General features: G+C 39.8%; 2 pseudogenes; both read left to right on the forward strand.

The window, feature by feature from the left end:
• LOC127484831 (non-histone chromosomal protein HMG-14 pseudogene) overlaps positions 1 to 526 on the forward strand; it is a 36437-nt pseudogene extending 35911 nt beyond the window's left edge.
• Positions 374 to 15056, forward strand: part of LOC138846009 (ADP-ribosylation factor-like protein 1 pseudogene) — a 27752-nt pseudogene continuing 13069 nt past the window's right edge.

Raw genomic sequence — 15056 nt, forward strand, 5'->3', positions numbered from 1 at the left:
CGGCTCTGGCGGCGGGGAGGCTCTTGGCGCGCCACAGCTCGCAGGCTCCCCGCCGGCACGGTGCCCAACAGGAAGGTCAGCTCTGCGGAAGGGGCGGCGAAGGAGGAGCCCAAGCGAGGTCGGCGCGGCTGTCGGGGAAGCAGCCCCGTGAAAGTGGAAGCGAAGCCCGAGAAATCCTCCGGGTAGGAAAAGTCGTCAGAAAAAAGATGCAAGCCAAGGGGAAGAGAGGAGCAAAGGGAAAACAGGCCGAGGCGGCTCACCGAGAAGCTAATGAAGACTTGCATGCAGAAAACGGAGAAACTGAGAATGAGGAGCGTCCAGCCTCTGATGAAGCGGAAGAGAAAGAAGCCAAGTCCGATTAAAGGCATACGCCATGTGTTAGTGGCCCCTGTCCCCCTTCTTGTTCAATCCAGAGGAATATTTTCCTCAACTACTTTGTAACTGCAGGTTTTTCAGTAGCTCTGAGAAAATTTTTAAGAAGGAGGGGAGCCCACCTCATCCCATTTTTTAAGTGTAAATTTTTTAAGAGGTGAAATCATTTGCTGGTTGTTTATTTTTTGGTACAACCAGAAAATAGTGCCATATAGAACTTTGGGAGACTTCCACTGTCTTCGGTGTCAGCTTAACATTCCATAGGTGGGGGTGGTTTTTATATCCTACAATATAACGCACACTAAATGGCAATTTGGAGTCTCAGTTGTGCATTGAATCTGTCTTGAATATTTTCAGTTACTTCTCCCATGTTTAGAATTGTTTCCTACAGAAAACCACTCTTAGTTCTGATATTTTCTAAACATTGAATCTAAAGATTTCTTGAGCATCTTACCTGTGTGAATACTTCACTATAGACAGCAAAATATGCTCAGCTGTTTCAGTTATATTTAAATGAAAATCAACCCTGCCTATGCTATAAATTTTAACCTTCCTCTGATTTCTGATAATACTCAACCACTCAAAAAAATTTTGAAATCAGTATAACCAGATCAATGAATACTTGTTGATGAAATCAATTTATGAATGCATCCCATTTGCTTCACATCACTGTCTCACTTTTGCTTTCACTTTTTTCTAAAAAAATTCTTTGTAAACCTAAAACATTCAAATAACCAAGTCAGGATGACTCTCCAATGTTTTTATCATACCCATTCTAGTGACTTTTCTTCTACCCATTATGAATGTGTGCCTTTAAGTGAGACTAACTTAGCAAATGGATGCCAAAAATCCTTGAAGTTAGCCCACACATATTTATTGAGGCTCTCAGTGAACAAGGAGTTATTCTAGATGCTGGGGGTTAACTGAAAAATAAGACCAAGTAAAACCCTGCTCAGACAGAGTTTATATTGTAATGAGAAGCAGACCATTAACTTGTAAACACATAAGGGGAAAAAATTCAGAATGTTTTCAGTGCTAAAAAAGAAATGAATAGCTAGAGTGAAAATCATTTAATGCGACTGTAGTTTGTGTAGTCTGAGAATACCTCTCTGGCAAGCTGTGATGCTGCAGAAAATCATAGGTTTCTATCAAATTTTACCTTGCTTCTTAAATCCTGCTTCTAACTATATAATATCATTCTGTTTTATTTGAAGTTACTGTCTGGATTGTTGGATTAACTATGTGGAAAGGCATACCCAATAAGAAACTTTAGCTCTAACCATTTGACAACACTTTCTTCTCAAAAACTTTGATAGGGAAAATCAATTCAGTTCTGATGTATATAGGAGGAAGTGAATACACTTTATGTTTTAGAATCCTGATTTTCCTAGTTCTTCCCCTGTAACTGTGGATCCTGATTCATAGCTATTACCTACTGCACATCACTATGCTTTATTTCACTGATCTTGAATCTGAATCTAGTCTCTCTTTCTCGCTGTCTCTCCCCATCTAGTGGTCAGCTCTTTACATTGCGTCCTGAAAATCATTTAAATCTTACTTTTCTTGGGTGCAAAATTTTTGAAAACTCTGTTGGTTTATGATACAATCAAAATTGCTTGGCCTTGTCACTCAAGGCCTCTTTAGGTCTGACAATAATCAAATTCCTTTCACAACCACTCTTTTTTCCTTTTTCTACCATCTGGCTCACTTTCTTCCTTTGGAAGTCAAATACTGCCATTGTTCCCTCGCCTCAAAGTATTTCTCAACTCTGTGTATTATATACTAAAGTACCTTTCCACATATGCTCTATCTTGGGTTCTATATTCCTGACCCAGTTCATGTTTCAAATAATTGTGAATACTTTCACTAATCTTCCAGGTCAAGTTAGTAGCTCTCTTTTCTATGCTTGCAATAGAAACTGCTACACACATGAGTCATATCAACAGTGATAAAATCTACCTGAGTTCCTTATTTTTGAAAAAATAGCTACATTTAAAGAAATACATTCGCATTGTTGTATCTGAGAAAGGGCCCAATGTGATGATCTACCCTTACTATGTGACTTAGAGGAGACTCATGTCTCCTTTTTTACTTGTGACAGCCCAGACACAGACCCTTTCCATTTTCATACAGTGCCTAGTAAAAGATTTGTTGAACTGTTTATATCCACAGATCAACAGAAAAAAGAGCATTGTGCAAATATTCTCCTTCTTCTGGATTCCTGAGCTTCCACCTCCTACAACCCCTGCCCCAAACGTTGTGCAGTATAAGCTTAACCCTAGAACACTATTTCCTAATTATAGGATTCCTCCCATAGTGAGATTTTCCTAGTTCTTTCAATTCTTCCTCATAAACATACCCTTCTTCTTTACTTCTGAGATGCTTTTAGCACTGGATTATTCTCCCTGTAATAGTAGTCCTCTTCCCCTTATAGCAGAGCAATAACACTCAAAGTCTTTCTTTACCTAAATGAGGATGTATTTATTTCTGATAGTACAAATTATCAAATTGCTCCTTGTGTCAACATATTTGGCAAGAAAGATGGTCAGTGTAATATATTGCCTATGAATCACAGCCACTTAAGATGGATAAGGAAGCCCTTGTTAAGTAGGTCTCATACACATTCACAGCTAAATTTTGGAAGAAAGGTAGTTGAGTGTTTTGAAGTGAGGCAATTGAACTTTAAAGTTGAATTTTCAAACTGAGCTGTCTGAACATAATTATCTGGGCACCTGTTGGCCTTGTGAACTGAACTAAACTCCAATTTCTGGAACAAAATTAACTCATCCTTATTACAGTTCATGAGATCTTCCTTGCTTTCTGAGACTGCTGAATCTATTCTTGCAAACCTGCTGCACCAATCACATGTCTTGACACATAAGAGATGTAATTAACAATTCCCTTTTGGTTTAGGCTGTAAAAACAGCCACAATGTTGTAAAGACTTGGAACATATACACAAGGCTCTTTGAACTTGGTCTTTCCCAAACTGTAACCCTTATAATCCCCAAATAAGTATAATCATTGTTTTTTCATAACTTGTTTTATTTTATCTGAGTCTACATTGCTGAAATATTCTGAAGAATCCAGAGCAACCTTTCTTTCCATCCCATTGCTCCTGAGGTCCTCGGTGCTTGGTGATGATCACAATCCACTGAGTCTGTCCATCTCCTTGGGTTTACTGGGCTACAAGTCCTCCTGGATTCACCCACTTGTTCTTTTTTTTTTAAAAAAGATTTATTGATTTATTGATTTATTTATTTGAAAGGCAGAGTTTCAGAGAAGGGAGAGGAAATAGAGAGTGATTTTCCATCCCTGGTTTACTACCCAAATGGCTGCAATGGCCAGGGATGGGCCAGGCTGAAGTCAGAAACAGAAGATTCAGGGTACCCCACATGGGTATCAGGGTCCAAGTACTTGGGACATGCGATGCTTTTCCAGGAAGTTGGATGGGAAATAGAACAACTGGGACTCCAGCCAGTGCTTGTCTGGGATACCAGCATCGCAGGTAGCAGCTCAACTCACTGTGCCACAGTGCCAGTCCCTTACCCACTCATTCTTATTTTGGTCAAAGTTTGAAACTTTTATTTATTTTATCTTATTCTTGTTGTCAACACTCCCAATTCTTCTGGGTTCCATCCCCACTATTAAGCATAACTGGGTTTCATGTTTAAATTGTGGACATTCTGGCATTATTGGTGGTTCTATCTCTGACACTCATGTAGAGATGGGGTTTCGGATTAAATTTAATCTTTTGCAAGAAGTTAAAATATTTGAGTCACAGGGTGTTTTTTGCCATCCCCATCATTGAGGTGGGAGTGTTGGGTTATAGGTTTTTTTCTCTCAGCCTCTCACCCATTTAGAGGAGCTTCAAATCACAGGTTATTTCCCATTCCTTCCAATGATGGTATGTTTTCCAGGGATTTTTTTTTTTTTTTTGGACAGGCAGAGTTAGATAGTGAGAGAGAAAGAGAGAGAGATAGGGATAAAGGTCTTCCTTCCATTGGTTCACCCCCCAGATGGCCGCCACCTGCGCTGATCTGAAGTCAGGAGCGAGGTGCTTCCTCCTGGTCTCCCATGCGGGTGCAGGGCCCAAGGACCTGGGCCATCCTCCACTGCACTGCCCGGCCACAGCAGAGAGCTGGACTGGAAGAGGAGCAACCAGGACAGAATCCGGTGCCCCGACCGGGACTAGAACCCGGGGTGCTGGCGCCGCAGGCAGAGAATTAGCCTAGTGAGCTGCAGCACTGGCCAGGTTTTTGTTTTTCTTATGGTGAATACATCTAAGTTTGATATCACTGAACTCATAGTAATATTTTATATGGCCATTTCTGATATTGAAATTGGATCACAATTACTTTTTTTTTTATCCATTAATTAAAACAGTTCTCTGAAAGTATCTGTGCTCTGGAGAGAAAAAAAAAGGCTTCTCAATTTCCAACCAAGTTGGGATGCTTTGGGTGACTGATACTTCATGGTAGTATCAGGGCTTGAGGTCTGTGATGTGCAGTGGCCTACCGGTATCCCTCAATATACACATCCCATTCCTTAATTGTAAGAAAGTCTTGGTTCATTAGATGTATTGTTCATAAAGAGATCGGCAATGTCAGCATTACTTAGCCCTCCTTACTAGAGCTGGAAACAGGAGCCCATCCTGAGACATGAAGACAGGGCTACTGAGTGAATCAGTAACAATTCTGGGGACCAGTCATTAATGCAGCACACATACCATCTCCAAAAACAATTCTCTTAGTCTTGGTCAGCTGTGGGAAATATCTATGCAAATTTATTGGAAAATGAGCACAGATAATTGAAGATTATTTGAGTTACAGTGCTTTACTAAAGATGCTCTAATCTGAAAACAATTCTTAGTTGCTGGACAAATAAGGATGGCAAAGAACAAAAATCCAATAAGAACAATGGAATGATTTTTTTTGACAAAAAAAATAAAAAATCAAAAATGATATCCTTAAAAAAGGCAAAAGAGCACCTTTTTTTAAGTTAATTGTCTTTTTATTGAAAAAAAAAAAAGACTAGCATTTACAACTTGGAATGGACGTAATCGTAGTTTCTTGAACATCCACGTTGACGGTTGTGCTGGAGTCCACAGCCACAGCCTACTCTGCCGGCTCCAAGTCATGCTGCAGGTTTTTAAAACAGAGAGTCCAGAGATGCTCCCTTGGGAAGTTTCTCATTAAAAATTTGCGTGAATGGTGACAGCCCAGCAGACACTAAGCCAGCGCAGGCAGGTGTGCCACGAGGCTGCGTGGCTGTCACCGTGGGCCGGAGCACAGAAGGACAGGAGGACCATCCTGTAGTGGGCCTACATCTCAACAGCTCACCCCTCAACCATCTCACTGCACGGCGTCCTGACGTAAACCAATTGTAAACGCATTTGTTTTCAGGAAACCAGCTATTTATCCTAACAAATCGAATGAGAACCCATCTGGGTGAGTTTTGAATTTGTTGTGTTTTTTTTTCTTTCATTTTTTGGTTTTGATACAAACGCCTGACTGTATTGTCATCAGGCCGCATGCATGATGGACTGGCCAGCCCACATGCGTGTTAGGATCATCAGCAATGGAACCTGAAGGAGTCCACTAAGTGCTTCCTTATCGTTAAGTTTGTAAAAGTAGGTATAGTCTAAAATGGATGTGTAGCTTGATCGATAGGGACAGGACCACCAACCAATACATGCAGATTGTGTGTGTGTGTGTGTGTGTGTGGACAGAAGGTATTTTTGACATTCAGTTTTGCTATATAGAAACAGAATGAATAAATGAACTTTTTTTTTTAGCAAGAGGTAAGTAAAAGATTCAATTTGATTCTTCTAGAGGGAGAAAAGGAGTTGAAAGCAGGTCTTCATTTTGTGGTCATCATCTGTACGAATTCTTTGTAGTTGACTTGTCAGTCTCCATCAATATCTGCTTCTCTGATCATTTCATCTACTTCTTCATCTGTGAGCTTTTCCCCCAAGCCAGCAATCCAGTTTTAACTAGGCTTTCATCTACACTTTTTCTTGGTTTTGCAAAATAAAGTTATTTAATCCCTAAGTCTCAGCTCTGATTCTATAAAATTTGTTACTATTTATGTCGTTATTGTTATTTTTGTCTCCTTATGAAATTGCCAAGTTAAATTGTCAGATACTTCTATACAGGTGGCATTAAGTGAATAAATGAATGAATGAATGAATACAGGAAAAGATGTGCTCTTAGAAAATGAACAACTGTCTCAAAAGCATTTCAAATTCACTTGTCTTTGGGTACTCTTCTTTATTTTTTTATTTTCATTTTTAATTATTTTCAACAGAGTCACTGTGATTTGTAAATACAATTCTAAAAATATAATGATATTCCCCTCCTCCCTCCCTCCCTTCCCCTCTACCTCCTATCCTCTGTCCTCCTTCCTTTCTTTCCACTTTTTTAGTTTTTGAGTTTTATAGTTTTTATTTTAAAGTTACATTGCAATAAAAGACTTAATACTTCACAGAATAAAAAGTTTAACAACTAAAAAGCAAAATGACCCTAGTTTAGTGGAATATAGACAGTGGCTATAACAATAATCAAATGGAATAATGACCATTTCACCCATATAAAGTAAATTTCAAAGTAATCACACGTCATTAAAACTATTGTGGTATAACATTCTTAATCATTGGTTTGAAAAAAGTATAAAATAAAGTACTCTTTGATAATTAAGAGAAGTGTTGGTTTGATGAAAATAGGTATGTCATCAGACTTTCCAGTATTACAGCTAATACAACTTAGTATTTTTCTTATCTAGGTTTACTAATAAAACAAGCCTACATTATCTTTTTATTACAAAATTTTTTAGTGGGAATAGTGACTTAAGATGATGACTAGAGTGAAGAACCTTAAAAATCAAACCAAGATGGAGTGACTTAAGCTAACACTATTAAAAACAAGAAGTCACCTTTGCCCCAAATAAAATTAAAGTTTAAAAATTATAGCCCTAAACTTTTTCCCCCAAAGCTAAAATTAGGTGCAGCTATAAAAATAAGGGACCCTATGCTTAGCTAGCTGTGACAATTGTGCCTGGCTGTGCTAAGACCTAACCCAGTTTGTATACCTCCTAATACTCAAATAATGGTGTGGGAAGTGGGATGCTGCTCTCCCTCCAGGGGAATGAAGGGAGCGAGACGTCGTCCCCCTCAGGGTGAACAAGATGACGCTGACAGGGGAAGGAACTGCTGAAGAAGTAAACAACAAAATGGCGATGAGGTGCATGCCTCCCATGTGACCCCTTAGCTGATTGGATAGAAGACACATGCCTTTCACATGATCAGTTCATGGATTGGACTGCTGTGTGCATGGACACTATAGTGCTTCTGATTGGTCGCTGCAGGTATATAAACCGTGTGGCTCTGTGCTGGGGGCACTCTCTGGACTCCTGAGTTCAGGAGGCCCATCTGTGCAGACGCTGAATAAATCCTCTTGCTTTTGCATCAGCTGGTCTGGACTCTGAGTCTTTGGGGCGTGCCTCTCGACATGTTAGCATCCTCACTCAGAGGGTCTAACATAGAGTTTCTTGAGAGGCTGACAAAACATTGGAGGCGCATAAACAGAGGAGGACCTTCTAGAAGTTCATCTACTGAGGTGTACCCTACAAGAATCTGGTGGAGCTGTACAGTGCCATGAATCAGTGGGAGTTTAAACATGCCTGTGGCTGAAGCAACATTCACTGCTGAGGCGTCTGTGCAAGTCTAAGAAGAAGGTGTTTCCCAAGAGTAAGGCACTGAAGGTGAAGACACATCTGGACGACATGTATACAAGATGGTGGGAAGAATGGTCATCATCCACTACAGTAAGACCTCAAAAAAGCTGAGATCAAGCCCAAGATTATAGGCTAAATCTGAGTTACATCCCCATAACATAGAAGACTGTAAAGAACCATTGACCTGGCATTGTGAATACCCGCGCCTGCCATTTTATCGCTCTCAAGTAGGAAGAAAACTGCTCAGCCAATACAACCACATATTATCTCAACAATAATAAACTGTGATGACTTGCTATTTAAGCAATATGAATTACTAACAACATGTGAGTTAAGTAAAGATAAATAAGATAAAAGGGGCCGACTCTGTGGTGTAGCATGTAAAACCACCGCAGGCAATGCTGGCATCCCATATGGGTGCCAGCTCAAGTCCCGGCTGCTCCACTTCTGATCCAGCTCTCTGCTATGGCCTACGAAAGTAATGGAGGATGGTCCAAGTCCTTGGGCCTCTGCAACTGCATGGGAGACCTGGAGGAATCTCCTGGCTCCTGGCTTCCGAACGGCACAGCTCTGGCTGTTGTGGCCAATTGAGAAGTGAACCACCAGATGGAAGACCTCTCTCACTCTCTCTCCCTGCCTCTCCTTCTCTCTCTGTGTAACTCTGACTTTCAAATAAATAAATAAATCTTTAAAAAATAATAAGAGGGGTGGAGCCAAGATGGTAGAATAGTGAGAGTGCACACTGATAGTCCGGGAAAAGATAGTTTAATAAAAGTGGAGTTACTGTAGTTTCAGGGAAAGGCTCAGAAAAAAAAATTGCAGAGGAAACTTCTGGACCTAGTGGATGTGACTCGGAGGACCTACAGAGAGAGCAAAGATACCCACGTCTCAGGAGCCCAGCCATGGAGTCTATGCACCAGTGCTGGAAGGGGAGGTGAGGAGAAACCTCAGTAGCACAAGACATTGGTGTGGAAACGCAGAAAGATCCTAGAGGGAATGATGCTTGAAGTCCCGCTGGGGAAAGTTCACCAGGCTAACTAGAGGAGAGAAATAAATAAATAAATAAATAAATAAATGGGACTGCCATGGACGTGAGCCTCTCTCTCCACTCACCTTACAAAGGCAAGCAAGACAAAGAGCAGTGCCATTTTGGACATGCGTAAAGCGGCGCCCACCATCAGCCAAGCAGAAAAACCTGACTCTGGTGGGGGGAAATAACAGAAGGTTAGGACCTTGTGAAGATGTGGAGCTAATGAACTGAGACTGTGAAAATCTGAGGGTGGGCGAGAGAACTCACGGACTACACAAACTCAGTAAACTTGGCAACCAGGTGGGAAACTGCAGAGAAATTTCAGATCACACTGAGGGCTGCATAGACCCTTTGTGGGGTCCTTGGGGCAGAGCAGACAAATATTATCCCCATAGGGGCTGAAGAACCTTAAAAATAAAACCAAGATGGAGTGACTTAAGCTAACACTATTAAAAACAAGAAGTCACCTTTGCCCCAAATAAAATTAAAGTTTAAAAATTATAGCCCTAAACTTTTTCCCCCAAAGCTAAAATTAGGTGCAGCTATAAAAATAAGGGACCCTATGCTTAGCTAGCTGTGACAATTGTGCCTGGCTGTGCTAAGACCTAACCCAGTTTGTATACCTCCTAATACTCAAATAATGGTGTGGGAAGCGGGACGCTGCTCTCCCTCCAGGGGAATGAAGGGAGCGAGACGTCGTCCCCCTCAGGGTGAACAAGATGACGCTGACAGGGGAAGGAACTGCTGAAGAAGTAAACAACAAAATGGCGACGAGGTGCATGCCTCCCATGTGACCCCTTAGCTGATTGGATAGAAGACGCATGCCTTTCACATGATCAGCTCACGGATTGGACTGTTGTGTGCATGCCTCCCATGTGATCCCGAAGCTGATTGGATAGAAGACGCATGACTTTCACATGATCAGCTCACAGATTGGACTGCTGTGTGCATGGACTCTATAGTGCTTTTGATTGGTTGCTGCGGGTATATAAACCGTGTGGCTTTGTGCTGGGGGGCCCTCTGGACTCCTGAGTTCAGGAGACCCGTCTCTGCAGATGCTGAATAAATCCTCTTGCTTTTTGCATCAGCTGGTCTGGACTCTGAGTCTTTGGGGTGTGCCTCTTGACATGTTAGCATCCTCACTGAGAGGGTCTAAAAGGGCCAGATTTCATACATTGACTACCCTCAATTCCGCTCAGCTGTGTGGAATTACTTCCCTTCTGAGTCAAAAAGAGAGAGAGTGAGAGAGAGAGAGGGAACCTGGGTGACTCACCTTTGGCACACCATTAACCCTGAAGAACCAAACAGAGCTCTTGGGCCACAGCCATCACAAGCCTCTAAGGCTCCATCAAAAGCAGACAGTCCACTTAATCTAGAGTCATAGTATAACGAGAAAAACCACTACAATGAAGAAACCAAAGAATATCTCCACAATGCCAAGCAACAAATGCAGAAACCGAGGTAACAAGAACAAGGAAGACACTATGATGCCCCCAAATGAAAAAAAACACCCCAATTCAAGATTAGGAAAATAATGAGATAGAAGAAATGTAAGAAACGGATCTCAAAAAATTGATAAGAACATTAAGAAGTTCTCAAAAACAAATTCTTAAACTACAGAAATGCTTATTGGACAGGATAGAAAATCTCTCTTGTGAAAATGAAATATTAAGGAGGAATCAAAATGAAATGAAACAACTAGTACAACAGGAAACTGGGATAGTGACGATAATCATAATGAAATGAAGAATTCAATATATCAAATGACAAACACATTAGCGTGCCTTAAAAACAGAATGAGTGAAGCAGAAGAGAGAATATCGGACTTAGAAGACAGAGGACAGGAAAATATACAGTCAAACCAAAGAAAAGAAGAGGAAATTAGAAATCTAAAAAATATTGTTGGGAATCTACAGGATACTAATAAAAAAAAACCAACATTTGGGTTCTAGGAGTTCCTGAAGGCATGGAGAGAGAGAAAGGATTACAAGGCCTTTTTAGTGAGATACTAGCAGAGAACTTCCCGGGTATAGACTAGGACAGAGACATCCTAGTACAGGAAGCTCATAGAACCCCTAATAAATATGACCAAAAGAGATCCTCACCACAACATGTTGTAGTTAAACTCACTACAGTAAAACAAAAGGAAAAGATCCTAAAATGTGCAAGAGAGAAATGTCAGATTACTCTCAGAGGATCTCCAATTAGACTCACAGCTGACTTCTCATCAGAAACCCTACAGGCTAGGAGGGAATGGCGAGATATAGCCCAGGTACTAAGAGAGACAAACTGCCAGCCCAAAATATTATATCCTGGAAAGCTCTCATTTGTGAATGAAGGTGAAATAAAGACCTTTCATAGCAAACAGAAATTGAAAGAATTTGTCACCACTCGTCCTAGCCTGCAAAAAAATTTTTAAGATGTCCTACACACAGAAACACAAAAACACGGCCATCAATATGAAAGAAGGTAAAGGAAGAAAACCTACCAGTAAAAGAGCATAGGAAGCTCAAAGTATATACTAGAAAATATCTTTGGGAAAATGGCAGAGCAAAGTTACTGCTTATCAATAGTCACATTGAACGTTAATGGCCTCAACTCTCGAGTTAAAAGGTACAGATTGGCTAAATGGATTAAAAAACAAAACCCATCTATTTGCTGCCTACAAGAATCACATCTTTCCAACAAAGATGCATGCAGACTGAAAGTGAAAGGTTGGAAAAAGATATTCCATGCCAACAGAAACCAAAAAAAAAAGCAGGTGTAGCCATATTAATATCAGACAAAATAAACTTCAACACAAAAATTATATAATGATTAAGGGATCATTTCAACAAGAAGATGCAACTATTATAAATGTGTATGCACCTAATTACAGGGCACTAGTTTATTTAAAAGATATGTTAAGGGACTTAACGGGAGACTTAGACTCCAATACAATAGTTCTGGGGGACTTCAATACTCCACTCTCAGAAATAGACAGATCATCCGGACAGAAGACCAACAAGGAAACAGCAGATTTAATCAACACTATTGCCCAAATATATCTAACAGATATCTACAGAACTTTCAATCCTACATTTAAAGAATTTACATTCTTCTCAGCAGTGCATGGAATCTTCTCTAGGATTGACCTCATACTAGGCCATTAAGCAAGTCTCAGCAAATTCAAAAGAATTAGAATCATATCATGCAGCTTCTCAGACCACAGTGGGATGAAGCTGGAAATTAGCAACTCAGGAATCCCTAGAGCATATGCAAACACATGGAGACTGAACAACATGCTCCTGAATGAACACTGGGTCATAGAAGAAATCAAAAGAGAAATCAAAAACTTTCTGGAAGTAAATGAGGATAACAACACAACATATAAAACCTTATGGGATACGGCAAAACCAGTGTTGAGAGGAAAGTTTATAGCAATAGGTGCCTACATCAAGAAAGTGGACAGGCACCAAATAGATGAGCTTTCAATGCATCTCAAGGATCTATAAAAACTGCACATACCAGACCCAAATCTAGTAGGAGAAGAGAAATAATTAAAATCAGAGAAGAAATCAACAGGATTGAGTAAAAAATTACAAAAAATCAGACGAATGAAGAGCTGGTTTTTTGAAAAAATGAACAAAATTGACACACCATTGGCTCAACTAACTAAAAAAAAGAAGGAAGACCCAAATCAATAAAATGATGTGAAAAGGGAATGTAACAAAGGACACCACAGAAATAAAAAGAACCATCAGAAATTACTACAAAGAGTTGTATGCCAGGAAACAGGGAAATCTATCAGAAATGGATAGATTCCTGGACACATGCAATCTACCTAAATTGAACCATGAAGACATCAAAAACCTAAATAGACCCATAACTGAGACAGAAATTGAATCAGTAATAAAGGCCTTCCCAACAAAGAAAAGCCCAGGACCAGATGGATTCACTGCTGAAATTTATCAGACATTTAAAGAAGAAATAACTCCATTTCTTCTCAAACTATTCAGAACAATCGAAAAAGAGGGAATCCTCCAAAATTCTTTCTATGAAGCCAGCATCATCTTAACCCCTAACCCAGAGAAAGATGCAGCATTGAAAGAAAATTACAGACCAATATCCCTGATGAACATAGGTGCAAAAATCCTCAATAAAATTCTCGCCATAGAATAAAACAACACATCAGAAATATCCAGACAAACTGAAATTTCTCCCTGGTATGCAGGGATGGTTCAATGTTTGCAAATCAATCAATGTGATACACCATATTAACAAACTGCAGAAGAAAAACCATATAATTATCTCAATAGATGCAGAGAAAGCATTCGATAAAATACAACACCCTTTCATGATGAAAACTCTAAGCAAATTGGGTATAGAAGGAACATTCCTCAATGCAATCAAAGCAATTTATGAAAAACCCACGGCCAGCATCCTATTGAATGGGGAAAAGTTGAAAGCATTTCCACTGAGATCTGGTACCAGACAGGGATGCCCACTCTCATCACTGCTATTCAATATAGTTCTGGAAGTTTTAGCCAGAGCCATCTGGCAAGAAAAAGAAATTAAAGGGATACAAATTGGGAAGAAAGAAGTCAAACTATTCTTCTTTGCAGATGATATGATTCTTTATTTAGGGGATCCAAAGAACTCTACTAAGAGACTATTGGAACTCATAGAAGAGTTTGGCAAAGTAGCAGCATATAAAATTAATGCACAAAAATCAACAGCCTTTGTATACACAGACAATGCCACAGCTGAGAAAGAACTTCTAAGATCATTCCCATTCACAATAGCTACAAAAACAATCAAATACCCTGGAATAAATTTAACCTAGGATGTTAAATACCTCTACTATGAGAATTACAAAATCTTAAAGAAAGAAATAGAAGAGGATACCAAAAAATGAAAAATCTTCCATGCTCATGGATTGGAAGAATCAATATCATCAAAATGTCCATTCTCCCAAAAGCAATTTATAGATTCAATGCAATACCAATCAAGATACCGAAGACATTCTTCTCAGATCTAGAAAAAAATGGTGCTGAAATTCATATGGAGGCACAAGAGACCTCGAATAGCTAAAGCAATCTTGTACAACAAAAACAAAGCTGGAGGCATTACAATACCAGATTTCAGGACATACTACAGGGCAGTTGTAATCAAAACAGCATGGTACTGGTACAGAAACAGATGGATAGACCAATGGAACAGAATTGAAACACCAGAAATCAACCCAAACATCTACAGCCAACTTATATTTGATCAAGGATCTAAAACTAATTCCTGGAGCAAGGACAGTCTATTCAATAAATGGTGCTGGGAAAACTGGATTTCCACGTGCAGAATCATGAAGCAAGACCCCTACCTTACACCTTACACAAAAATCCACTCAACATGGATTAAAGACCTAAATCTATGACCCAACACCATCAAATTACTAGAGAACATTGGAGAAACCCTACAGGATATTGGCACCAGCAAAGACTTCTTGGAAAAGACCCCAGAGGCACAGGCAGGCAAAGCCAAAATTAACATTTGGGATTGCATCAAGTTGAGAACTTTCTGTACTTCAAAAGAAGCAGTCAGGAAAGTGAAGAGGCAACTGACAGAATGGGAAAAAATATTTGCAAACTATGCAACAGATAAAGGGTTAATAACCAGAATCTACAATGAGATTAAGAAACTCCACAACAACAAAGCAAACAACCCACTCTAGGCTGTTTGAATTTGATGTCTCCCACATTGCAGTTCTGTTAAGCCACCAAAAACTGTTATCCTTCTTTGCTCTCAACTCAGTTAATTTTATCTGTCAACAGGCTATCTGTCCCCTTGGTCTAAAATCTGTAGCTAATTTTTGGAACCATGACAATGTCAAGTGCATAACTGTGTTCTTAAATGTCAGTATCTCTGATAGTTGCATATGATGATTT

Source organism: Oryctolagus cuniculus, chromosome 1, assembly GCF_051225735.1.
Source record: "Oryctolagus cuniculus isolate XC-2025 breed Fujian yellow rabbit chromosome 1, ASM5122573v1, whole genome shotgun sequence".
NCBI classification, from domain to species: Eukaryota; Metazoa; Chordata; class Mammalia; order Lagomorpha; family Leporidae; genus Oryctolagus; species Oryctolagus cuniculus.